The sequence below is a fragment of the Microcaecilia unicolor genome, chromosome 8 (genome assembly GCF_901765095.1).
Source record: "Microcaecilia unicolor chromosome 8, aMicUni1.1, whole genome shotgun sequence".
Classification (NCBI taxonomy): domain Eukaryota; kingdom Metazoa; phylum Chordata; class Amphibia; order Gymnophiona; family Siphonopidae; genus Microcaecilia; species Microcaecilia unicolor.
Window position 1 is genome coordinate 99,619,857 of NC_044038.1, and position 12,874 is coordinate 99,632,730.

General features: G+C 44.2%; 1 pseudogene; it reads left to right on the forward strand.

The window, feature by feature from the left end:
- The first annotated feature begins 320 nt into the window (after positions 1-320).
- The window catches only part of LOC115476806, a 638,208-nt pseudogene continuing 625,654 nt past the window's right edge, over positions 321-12,874 (forward strand).

The following is a 12,874-nucleotide window of genomic DNA, read 5'->3' on the forward strand; positions in this document are numbered from 1 at the left end:
GCTGCTTTTTTCTGTCTTCAGTGCCAATGACAGTGGAAGATCCATGTTGAAGAAACATGAAGAGTCCTATGAGGTTCAGGAGCTACAGTGTGTTGAGTTGTTAGTAGTTGTGAAAATGTTGAGCCTGTCTAAATGTTGAAATTTTAGGCATGCTTACCCATGCTTGAATCTGTCCTTGACTGTAATGCTTCCCATATACAGGAGTCTCATGGTCAGCATCAATACTTTTGGATGCAATAGATTTCTTACATTTAGCATCAGTGTATATTCATGCTGCTCAAATTCCATTCCCTCATTTTTTTTCCTTCTGTTTCCCAGCGATGGCTACAACTAGAACCTTACAGCTATGGGCCTCCCTGGTATTTCTGTGGGGTGAGTACTAAAAAGACTTATTTTGCACTACCAAGAAATATATAAAATTAAGTAGTTATAGTAGAGCACCTTTTATCAGAAAAAGAATCAAGACCATTCTAGATAATGGATTTTTACAGATAATAGAAGTTGCATCCTCTTCTAACTGCTGTCCAGTCTGACCCCTTTGCTCTCTTCCATATCCATCCCCATGGCCACCCAAAGCTCAACCCATCACAGCTGTTCTCTTACCTGTTCCTACTGCCACCATCCCATATAAGTTGCAACTCAAATCAAATCTAGAACTGCAAGGCAACAGCAAGGTTTTCAAATAATGATCTGAGCTGTACAATGTGTACAAAGGAGAGGAGCAGCAGGGGGAGAGGCAGGTAAGAGAGGAGCCTGGAGGGAGGTTCATTTTCTAGATAATGGATCTCAAGAACAAAGTTGCTGTACTATACTGCTATCAGTTATGGAAGCTTTTAGAAGCATTCTTGATACACCTATGAGAATTATGAATCCATGCTTATCAATAAGGGAGTATGGCTAATCTAATCTATAAACATTGTCACTCAGTTACTTATAGTTATCCTCACATGGTCACACAGGGTGCTTGATGCTTTACTAAAGTTTCACAGATCAATATTTAAAACTCTGAAGTTGGTGAGTCTATTTCAGGGTATTCAAGACCAGTTGATGTCTGGATACTGGTGCTGGTTTCCCACAGACTGCCACCATTATTTTTTATTACATTTGTACCCCACGCTTTCCCACTCATGGCAGGCTCAATGCAGCAGGCAATGGAGGGTTAAGTGACTTGCCCAGAGTCACAAGGAGCTGCCTGTGCCTGAAGTGGGAATCAAACTCAGTTCCTCAGGACCAAAGTCCACCACCCTAACCACTAGGCCACTCCTCTGGACCATGGTGATCTAGATAACTATCTAAACAACTTAGGGCAAAAATGTTTATGTCCTAAGTTGTCCAGATAATTATCCAGATGAATGAATATCACTGCCATCTGGTTATTTTCTCACTTGGCCAGAGAGGGCCAGGGAAGTCCATAATAATTTTTGGTAACATTATCTAAAAATGCCACTGAACACTGCTGGCTGGCCTCAGGCAGCAACACTTTTCTTGCTAGCAGGTGCTACTACCTAGATAAGTGCTTTTGAATATCGGGCTGTCAGTTTCTGCCATCTTTTTCAGAGACAGTACAAAGCCCTCTTATTTTCAGAAGAGGTGCATGCCTCCTTGCACTCTTGAACACTAGACAGAGAGGAGTAGTGAGGACAGGCAAACTAAATCCTTAATGAAGGTTGCAACATAACAAATAAGGAAAAAAAGTATGCACAGTGTCTCTCTATTGAAAGAAGATGAGAAAAAGTAAGGAGTCAGGTGATTCATATTGACTCCTGGATTACAGTCATATAGAAAAGAGAAAGGAAAGAGGATGACTCCCAGTGAAAACAAATGGGAGGGAGTAAATAGAGATTTCATTCCTAAGAGGTCCCTGATGAGAACTAGATGGGAGGGTATAGGAAGAGAGGTCATTCAATTATTTTTTACCTTTATTTTTAATTTTTTGTGCATTGCTCCACACAGCTTTAACTAATTGTAAGCAATTTCCTGATGTTCTTTTCTTCTTCTTTTCCTCTAGGTGCATGTTTAGCAGGACCCCTGGGGAAGGAATTTATCACAGTATTCATGCAGAATTATCTACTGCCTTATAGCCAAGGCAAATTTGAAGTCATGATAACCGGATTTACTGACTCCACTTCTCTTACTGTCTCTATATATAAGTCTAATTTTAAGAAAATGTTTACAGTCGATGAGCGGCAAACCAAATCTATTATGTTTCCATCATCGGTAGAAGTATTTGGAAGCACCAAGACCTACAATACCGTTATCATTCAAGCTGACAAAGATGTATCAGTTCTATCCAGCAACTACAAACTGAATACTGCTGACACAAGTATAGTGTATCCTGTGACTGAGCTAGGCACCGAATATTATCTTGTAACCCCCAATGGGGAGTCAGCAGAGTCTTTCAAAGAATTCTCCATTATAACATATCAGGATGCAAACTCAGTTGATATCTACTTGAAAGGAACTGTTACATACCAGGGAAAGACCTATAATGCAGGAGACAAACTTACCATCACACTAGAAGCTTTTGAGGCCATCCAGTTCCAAAGTAAATCTGACCTGACAGCCACCAGAATTGTATCCCGAAAGCCAGTAGCTGTCTTGACGGGGCACAGCTGTACCAAAAAACGCACAAACTGTAATCATGTGTATGAGCAACTTCTGCCAGTCCCAAAATGGGGTACCACATATATTGTACCCCCAATCTCCTATCAAACAAACCCAGACATAGTCTATATTGTTGCCTCCCAGCCCACAAAAGTGAACTACCACAGTGGGAAGATGAAGGAAAGCCAGAGTCTGGTAGCTGGACAGTTTCTGCAGTTGGAAGTTAATCCATTTACACCCCTTTATATAACCTCTAATGTGGGCATTCAAATCACATTTCTTCACGTTGGTTGGGATAGCAGAAAAGGATATGTGTTTGACCCATTCCTCATGTCTATTCCAGACACATCATCATACTGCACAGCCTATTATGTTTACGGTCTGGATGATTTCCAGAACTATGCTATTATAATAGCTAAGATCTCAGAAACTGGCAAAATTGCCTTTGATAAGAAGCCCTTTGAGAACATCAAATGGGAGCCTATAGCAGGCACTGACTACAGCTGGCGTGAATATGGCTTTGGTTCAGGGTTCAGTTTTCACCTAATAGATCATCCTACCACACCTTTTGGACTACTCAATTTTGGAGTTTCTAACCAGAATGGTTATGGATCACCTGCAATTTGTATTAGTAGTAAGTATATTGTATTAGAGTATAATATATATACATCTATGTATGTAAGTATATAAATCTATCTCTCTCTTTCAATATATATCTGGCTACCTTTATGTGGTCACCTAATCCCCTAGCAGTAATACCACAAGCCCACCACTGGGAGTCACAGTCGGCATTTTAAACTGGTGCCAGCACTGCCTGGCCTTCATTAGACCACCAGTGATGTTTTATGCAAGGATTGGGGGTGGGGGAGGAGGGAGCCTACAGAAGTGATGGGAGTCTTTGGGAGGAGAGGCTAGTCCTTGTCAGGGGGTTGAGTTACAGGTCCTTGGTTGGGGGGGACAGAGATGTGATCCTTGCCTCCTGGGGATGTTCGAAGAGTGGGAGCTGTTGCTTTTCACTCACAGTGCATCCTTTAAAAAGATGTGCTCCAAGGCAGTATGAATAATATAGCTTGCAAGGTTGCTTACAAGCAGTGTCATTCATTTACTGCCAAAGCCACTAACCTGCAGTACTGAGATATTGAAGTTTAGTGACTCCCACAGTAGAGTGAGATGTGGTAATAGTCCAATTTGTAACAAATCTTCACAACTACCTACCTTGGGCTAATTTTTTATTCCTTATATATGTAATTTTTATATATGTATTTATGTGTAATTTTTTGAGTTGTATTAATAAATTACGTTCTTAACGATCTGCTTTGTACATTTTCCATCTTGGAGCTTGCAGACCGTCTGCCTTTGTGCTTTGGCAACTACCTACCTTAACATGAAAATAACTTTATAAAATTACCTTCATAATGTACATTTGTTAAATGGATGCTATTTAATCCTCGCTAGGACCTGGTATTAGCATGAGCCTGGTATTCACCATGGGAAGCAAAATAGCTTGAACTTTTACAAAAGACCAGTGGTTCTAAAGAAGAAATGTTGCTTTTCTGTTCTCCTGGAACTCTGCTTTCCTTTGGTCTTCTCAGCAGGAGTGTATTAGCTCTCTCACATCTTCCTTTACACTGATTAGCAACTTTTCTGTGCCAGAGGCCCTGGGGGAGAAGGGGGGTCCCTGCCATTGGACTGGAGAGAGTGAGAGCCAGATGCACAAAGGTCCCGTTAAGGATCAGTCTGCGTTTCCAAATCGGTAAAACTTTATCGATTTAGAAACACAGAGGGATTCAGGCCCTCATGATCAAAAGCAAACGCCGGAGCTAGAGGCTGTTAGCGCCATACTAGCACCGGCGTTTGCTACCGCCCCATGATTAGAGCCCTCGAGCGTGTGAAACAATGCGCTCGAGGGCTCTTTGCGCAAGTAGCATGCTAATGCATGCTAAACAGGGTTCAGCGCATTCATCGCCAAAGATCAGCAGCCAGCGCGCCAAAATTTGGGTCGCTGGCCGCAGCAAACCCTACGCCAGCTCTGAGCTGGCGTTAGGGTTTGCAGATCATTGGGGAGGAATGGTGAGCCCTGTCCAGCATGCAGCTGCTTTTTTTTGGATGGGCATACCTGTATTGCAGCTCCCTTTCTCTGGCTGCTGGGAAAACGTGAGAAAAACCTCGCTCTGCTGCTCTCCGCTCTTCTGTGAGGAATCAGCAGGATTAGGGCTTGGTTCCACCCCCAGCTGTTCCTGCTGCTTCCTTCTATTGGCTGGCTGACATCCTAGAATGCCCATCTCCCTAAAGATGGACTCTCATTGGCTGTCTGCTGTCCCAACTCCTCCTCCTGTAGGACTTCCCTGATGACATCACTTTAGAGCTGTGAACTGATTGGATCTGAACTTCCTGGTGTCCTCCTCCAGTAATGAGTGGGTGGGACATCCCAGGCTGATGCTGTCCAATTGGTTTAGCCCCTCTCTGTGGAGGGGCTCGGAAAACCCTTTTGTGCATGTCCCGGTTTACTACTTGCGTGCTAAACTGGCTAGAACCAGTTTAAAAACCTGGCTCGTTAAGTTCAGAGCATCTGGCCCTGAGTTGACAGAGAAATTGCAGAGATAAAGTGGGTTCCCTGAGGTGAGTGACAGCAGGGGTGGAGTTTAAGAAATAATAAAAGGGACAATTGGGAGCATTGGGGAATCCCAGAGTGCAGATAACTGCAGACTGAATGAAGGCATAGGTGCTGCCCCTATAGGTGGCAACTGGGAAGAATTCAGAGCTTCAGGTGGATAAAGGGAGTCCAGCCTGGAAGCAGGACCAGGACAGGGGAAGCCTGTCCAAGGCCAGAGAGCATCCCAGCAAGGTGCACTGCTGGAAAGACAGCCTACAGGGTCTGTGCCTGAAGGAATTGGATTGATTTCAACTGCAGGGAGAACAGTTTGAGGGTGAGGCCAGGAGATGGTGTAAATGTATACAGCTTGACAGGGAAGAAAGGGGTAGAGATTACCACAAATGTGCACAGTTCTTGAAAAGAACTGTGTACATAAAGAGTTTAAAGAGTTGACTACTGGTTGCAGAAGTTCCAGTAAAGTTGGTTTGCATTCTATCAAACTCCTAGAGTGCAGAGTGATTTTTGGCAAGAGAGTGAGAACCTTTGTTCTCGAACTAAAACAAAGTTACACTATAGAGTTCCTCTCAACCTCCCAACATGCCAGATCTCTTTTCTGGACCATTGACCCACTCCTAAGCTCGACTGCAGGTGAATTGGGACACAAGTGTGATGTGTGTGTGATCCCCTGTGACACCATGATTGGAGAGAGAAAAAATAAATGGTGTTTTCCCTGTGACCCAGGTCTGGGTTGTTGCAGACCTGAGCTAGAAAGGGGCAAGATCTGGGTTACACTTGCAAACACCACTATCATCACAACTGGAAAGATAACTGGCAGCCTTAGTAGAAAAACTGCATGATTCTAGCCAGGGTGAACAGAAAATGATATACAGAATTTATCTATGTAATGGTCCTTATTATGGTAGAAGAGCTTAGTTTTCACCTTTTCTTTTTGTTACATTTGTACCCCGCGCTTTCCCACTCATGGCAGGCTCAATGCGGCGGGCAATGGAGGGTTAAGTGACTTGCCCAGAGTCACAAGGAGCTGCCTGTGCCGGGAATTGAATTCAGCTCCTCAAGACCAAAGTCCACCACCCTAACCACTAGGCCACTCCTCCACTAACAGAAAATGATGTACAGAATTTATCTATGTAATGGTCCTTATTATGGTTGAAGAGCTTAGTTTTCACCTTTTCTTTACCTCACTTGCTTTCATAGATAAGCATATGGGTTTCTGCAACACAGTGCAGTGCAGAAAGAAGGAGAAATGCAAGATCTTGAGTGGTCAGCCAGCGTGTGCTCCAGAATCTGAAGGAGTCTGTTGGGGCTCAGGTGATCCCCATTACCACACCTTTGATGGCAAGAACTATGACTTCCAGGGTACCTGCACCTACACCATCGCCAAATACTGTGGAAATGATGCTACACTTCCAGGTTTCAACATAGAAGCCAAGAATGAGAACCGGGGTGGTAACACTAAGGTTGCTTATGTCAGCTTTGTGACAATGCAGATTTATGGACATACTATCTCAGTAGTGAGATATGAAAAAGGCCTTGTGCGGGTAAGGTGCAAATATTTTGGTCTTTATTAATGCTTCTTCAAATCACACCTGCTGGTAGATGAATCCAGAGACTTGTGGGTTATAACCATCTGCTTTGATTAAAGGAAAGAAAATTATCAAGTAAGACATAATGTTTCCTTCCTTAATCACTATGCAACCTATTGAGGCAGTTGCAGGAGGTACAAACCAAGATTTTTGGGGGTGAGGCAGTTGTCTGTGTGTTGTGGGAGTTGGAGGCAGGTAATTTCTGGGTTGGAGGTATAGTTTGGGATTTTGGAGGAGTAGCATTTTTAAAGTTTCTTTTGCCCTTTTTTAAACTTTTGGATGTGTATTGTTTGAGTTAATAAAGTTTCATTGTGGCTGGCAATATGTCATGTGACCCAGTCAGGACTTGAACCAGCTTCCTCACACAGCCTACAGCACATGTAGTGAATGAGCAGAGATCCTCTCCTTGCTGAGTGCTCTGGTAAGCTTTTCATTTTCCTTTTGACTTACAACATATACAGAAACATTTTTGGATTCAATTTTTATATTTGTGTCAGTTTTCTTTGCGTATTGGTAGTTTCCTAAACCAGGTTTCATACCTTGGGGAAAGTGATAGTATTACTCAGGGTATGTAATAACACGATGACTGTCTCTCCAAACACTTTTTATGTATTTACTTTGTATATTTGTCACTGTGTATTTGTTGATTTGATTAAGCAATTATATCCTATTATTTATTTATATTATTATTTATTAGCATTGCATTTTAATTTATATGTTTATATTTATTAGTATTGTATGGCCTCTGAAGCAGCCCTGCTTGATGAAACACAGCCATGTTGGGCAGTTTTCTACCCGCATTTTACAATAAAGGATGTCTTCCACTATGTTTGCTTTTACATCTCACATTCTACTAGGACTAGTGAACTGCTTGTCCACCTGTTTTCTAGGATCAACCATGTGGTTGGCCTGCTGGCAGCCCAACTTTGTACAGTGTGCGGGAGCTGGTAGCTTACAGCTACCTACTCCTTCTGCCCTGCTTGTGACGGGCCATTTCTAACTGTGGAAGACCTGGGGGGAGTCGTGTCCTGATGGCCACTTCTTGTGGAACCCGGGGTCTCATCAGGTTTGGCGGGAAGGGCAGCCATTTTGTGTCTTTTCTCCTTTCTCAGCTCCCAGAGCAGTCCCAGCAGGTCATCTGTGCCAACTGGGAATGATGGTACCAGTCCTAGACGCAGAACCAGGGCAGTGGTTACTATTTCATCTATTTCACCTGCATTACCCCAATTGCAAAGGAATTAAGTATAAAACCTACTAGGGATCCAGTTTCTCCTTCTTGGGCAGCCAACTCTGGAATGCCCTCCCTAGATCTATCTGATCAATCAGTGACTATCTATCCTTCCGGAAATCACTAGAAACCCATCTATTCAAGCAAACCTACCCAAATGACCCAGACTAATCTTATGATCCCATCTACCCAGCACATATCCAGATGACAATAACAGTGACCCAGGCTATAGCTTCCACCATATTTCTCTATGCTTCTCCCATTCCCCTCCCACCTACACTACCCCTCCTCCCGTGCTCACTTACCCCTTGTTCTTTACCTCTCCTACTCCCTTCTCCCGTGCCCTTCTCTACCTACATGTCTCTTCCATTATTCTATTACATTTAATTTATATTTCTCTATCAATACTCTGTAATCCCTATTACTGTGTAAGCCGCATTGAACCTGCTTTGAGTGGAAAAGTGCGGGGTACAAATGTAATAATAATAATACTGGGTCAGACCAATGGTCCATCTAGCCCAGTATCCTGCTTCCAGCAGTGACCAATTCAGGTCACAAGTAACTGACAGAATCCCAGTAACAAGATTCAGGGACAAGTAGTGGCTTTCTCCATGTCTATCTCAATAGCAGACTATGGATTTTTCCTCCAGGAACTTATCCAAACCTTTTTTAAACCTAGATAAACTAACCACTGATACCACATCTTCTGGCAATGAGTTTCAGAACTTAGCTATTCATCGAATGAAAAAATATTTCCTCCTGTTCGTTTTAAAAGTAGTACCATGTAACTTCTTGAGTGTCCCCTAGTCTTTGTACATTTTGAAAGAGTACAAAATCAATTTACATTTACCTGTTCTACACTACTAAGTAGGACGACTCACATAGAAACAGAATCCTTCCACATCAGCTGCAGTAGCAATGCGCCGGCCCGGAGACCAGCGCTGAAGAGGACTTCGGCTGATGGGGGTTGGGAACCCCCGCCAGCACAGGTACGTGACAACGACGGCAGCGGCAGGAGAGGGTTGGCGGTGTTGGGAAGGGGGGTCGAAAGGGGAGGGGCGCCAGGGGGAAGGTCAAAAAGTGGTAGTGGTGGAGGCTCTGGGGGGGGGGGGGTCAAAAGTGGCAGGGGGGCTAAAATGTGCCACTAATAATGCAGTGTAATTTAGAGTCTGAGATTCGTAATCAAATACAAGTGAATGATATGACTCTAAGACAAGACTAATTGAAAAAGTGTGCTCATGAAGTGGAGAAAAAGCCCTCAGAAACCTGAGACTGGCAGTCACAGGTTTGGAGCGGGGTTTACTAATGATTAAAAGTAATCCTCGCCCAGATTCTATCATCGGGTAAAAAACTCCACTTACGTGAACTTGTGTTAAACACAAATGCCTGCGTTTCTAAACTTTTGTGTTGTATAGTGTTTATCAGGCATATAAAAAGTAATTCTGCATAATAGCACTGCTAAGCTTACAGCATTTTGACTTGAATAACAAGTTATAATAAACGCTCTCTTATCTTAATGTCCAACGGGGGCCACTGCCGTTTCACTCTTACAACGGAGCTTCCTCAGGGACAGGGTTTGAAAGCGTAATTCTATGATTAGCTTGACGGAGCGCCAACTCTTACAAAATGGCGTCCCTGAGGAAGCTCCGTTGTAAGAGTGAAACGGCAGTGGCCCCCGTTGGACATTAAGATAAGAGAGCGTTTATTATAACTTGTTATTCAAGTCAAAATGCTGTAAGCTTAGCAGTGCTATTATGCAGAATTACTTTTTATATGCCTGATAAACACTATACAACACAAAAGTTTAGAAACGCAGGCATTTGTGTTTAACACAAGTTCACGTAAGTGGAGTTTTTTACCCGATGATAGAATCTGGGTGAGGATTACTTTTAATCATTAGTAAACCCCGCTCCAAACCTGTGACTGCCAGTCTCAGGTTTCTGAGGGCTTTTTCTCCACTTCATGAGCACACTTTTTCAATTAGTCTTGTCTTAGGGCTAAAATGTGCCCCCTCAACTCGGGCTCTGGACCCCCCTCCCACCGGTCTGGCTACGCCCATGGGTGATATGAGTGCGTGATTGAGGGTTCTGGTAGTGTGCTCAGAAAGGAAAGGATGAATTTTGGTGATATTATAAAAAAATGACAGGTTTTAGCAGTCTGTTGAATATGTGCACAGAAGGAGAGAGAGGAATTGAAGATGACTCCAAGGTTACAAGCTGATGAGACAGGGAGGATGAGAGTTTTATCCACAGAGATAGAGAATGGTGGAAGAGGAGAGGTTGGTTCAGGGGTAAAGATAAGAAGCTCAGTCTTGCTCATGTTTAGTTTCTGGTGGCAGTGAGACATCCAGGCAGCAATGTCAGACAGGCAGGCTGATACTTTGGCCTGGATTCCTGCTGAAATTTCTGGTGTGGAGAGGTACATATTGGAGTCATCAGCATAAAGGTGATACTGAAAACCATGGGATGAGATCAGAGTACCAAGGAAAGAAGTATAGATGGAGAAAAGAAGAGGTCCCAGGACAAATCCCTAAGGTACACCAACTGATAGTGGGATAGAAGCAGAGTATACACTAAAAGTATGATGGGAGAGATAAGAAGAAAACCATGAGTCCTGAAAACCAAGTGAGGACAGCGTATCAAGGAATAGGCGGTGATCAACAGTGTCAAAAGCAGCAGATTCGAGAAGGATTAGGATAGACCTTTAGCTCTGTCTAAGAACAGGTCATTGGAGAGTTTAGCAAGCCCTACACGCTTTCAGAATGAAGAGGGTGAAAGCCAGATTGAAGTGGATCAAGAATAGCTTGGGATGAAAGAAAGTCAAGACAACGGTAGTGAACAACACATTAATGTATCTTGGACAGGAAAGGGAGGAGGGAGAGGGGAAGAGCTGAGGCATAGAAATTGGAGAGTGAGCAGTTTGAGAAGAAGATAAGATCAAGACAGTGGCCATTCTGGTGAGTGGGGGCAGTGGAGCACAGTTAAAGATTGAAAGAGGATGTTAAAGTGAGAAACTGAGAAGCATAAACATGAATGTTAAAATCCCCAAGAATGAGGGAAGGAAATGAAGGATGAAGAAGGAGGAAAGCCAGGCATCAAAGCCAGAAATGAAGAAAGAGACTTACCAGAAATGACTACTAGGCAGAGGAGTGAATAGACGGATGGAGTGAACTTTGAAGGAAGAAAAGCAGTGAGACTGAGATGGAAGAAGAGGTTGAAATCTACAGGAGGGTGAAAGTAGTAGCTCAACACCACCTCCGCGGCCAACCGGGTGAGGAGTATGGGAGAAAAGGTGAGCTCCATGATACAGGGCAGCGGCTGAAGCTGAGTCTTCAGGGCAAAGCCAAGTCTCACTTAGGGCAAGCAGATGGAGACTACGAGAGATAAAGAGGTCGTGAAAGTAGGAAAGTTTGTTGCAGACAGAATGGGCATTCCACATGAGAAAGGCAGGGAGGAAGGGCGGAGGAGAGAAACAGAAATTAGATTGGAGACAATCCAGCATGAATAGGATGAGAGCTGATGTGGAGGACCAGGATTGGGATTGATATCCCCAGCAGAGAGCAGGAGAAGGAGTAACAGAGTATGGAGAAGAGTACAAGAGGCATGACGACAGTGACAAAGGCAAGATGTACTCAGATAGAATGGAAATGTTTGAATGGAAGGAATGAAATGTTGAAGTTTGAGAGCTGAGAAGGAAGGGAGAAGTCAAAAGAGATGGTAAGATGATGAAAGCAGAAGGTGGGCAGTGTGTTCCAACAGTATACAGTTGTTTCAGATGGAGAAAGAGATTAGGAAGGGACAGTATCAAGAAGAGAAAGTGTACTGGAGCCATAAGAAGTAACTGGTAGAAAATATAAAGACAGCGCGTAGCACCTGGAGCGAAGGCACTGAGCGGATCAGAGTGGACCTGGCAGTCACCCCGGAGAAAGCTGTAAGGATATGCAGATGGGCTGCAAGTCCACCAAAGCACATGGAAGGTAGCTGGTGGGAGCACTAGGCACCTCCACAACACACTTCCCAGTCAAGAAAGCTTACCAGGAATTAGGCCGAAGCCAGCATTCCTCCCCCTGAGGGTCACCTGATCCTAGCCAAAAGGTACCTGAAAGCCCTGGGTACCTGGTGCGAGGGCTCTGGGAGGATTGTGGTGGACCTGGGAGTCACCCCAGAGAAGGCAGTGAGGATATACAAGTTCTCCACAGCACCTGGAAGGCAGCTGGTGGGTGTGCTGGACACCTGGAGCGAAGGCCCTGAGTAGATCAGAGTGGACTTGGGAGTCACCCCGGAGAAGGCTGTGAGATAATGCAGATGGGCTACAAGTCCTTCAAAGCACCTGGAAGGCAGCTGGTGGGAGCGTTGGGCACCTACACCATCCAAGAAGACTTACAAGGGGTTAGGCCAAAGCCAGCATTCCTCCCCCTGAGGGTCACCGTTGGGCTCATTTTCGAAAGAGAAGGACATCCATCTTTCGGCATAAATCGGAAGATGGACGTCCTTCTCCCAGGGACATCCAAATCGGTACAATCGAAACCCAATTTAGGACGTCTCCAACTGCACTCCGTCGCAAGGATGGGCGTGTCGGAGTCATAGCGAAGGTGGGACTTGGGCGTGCCTAACACTTGGACGTCCTTGACCCATAATCGAAAAAAACAAGGACGTCCCTGACGAACACTTGGACGTTTTCACCCGGACCTGTTTTTCTTACGAATAAGGCACAAAAAGGTGTCCGTACATGACCAGATGACCACCGGAGAGAATTGGGAATGACCTTCCATTACTCCCCCAGTGGTCACTAACCCCCCTCCCCCCTCAAAAAACATCTTTCAAAATACTTCGTGCCAGCCTCTAT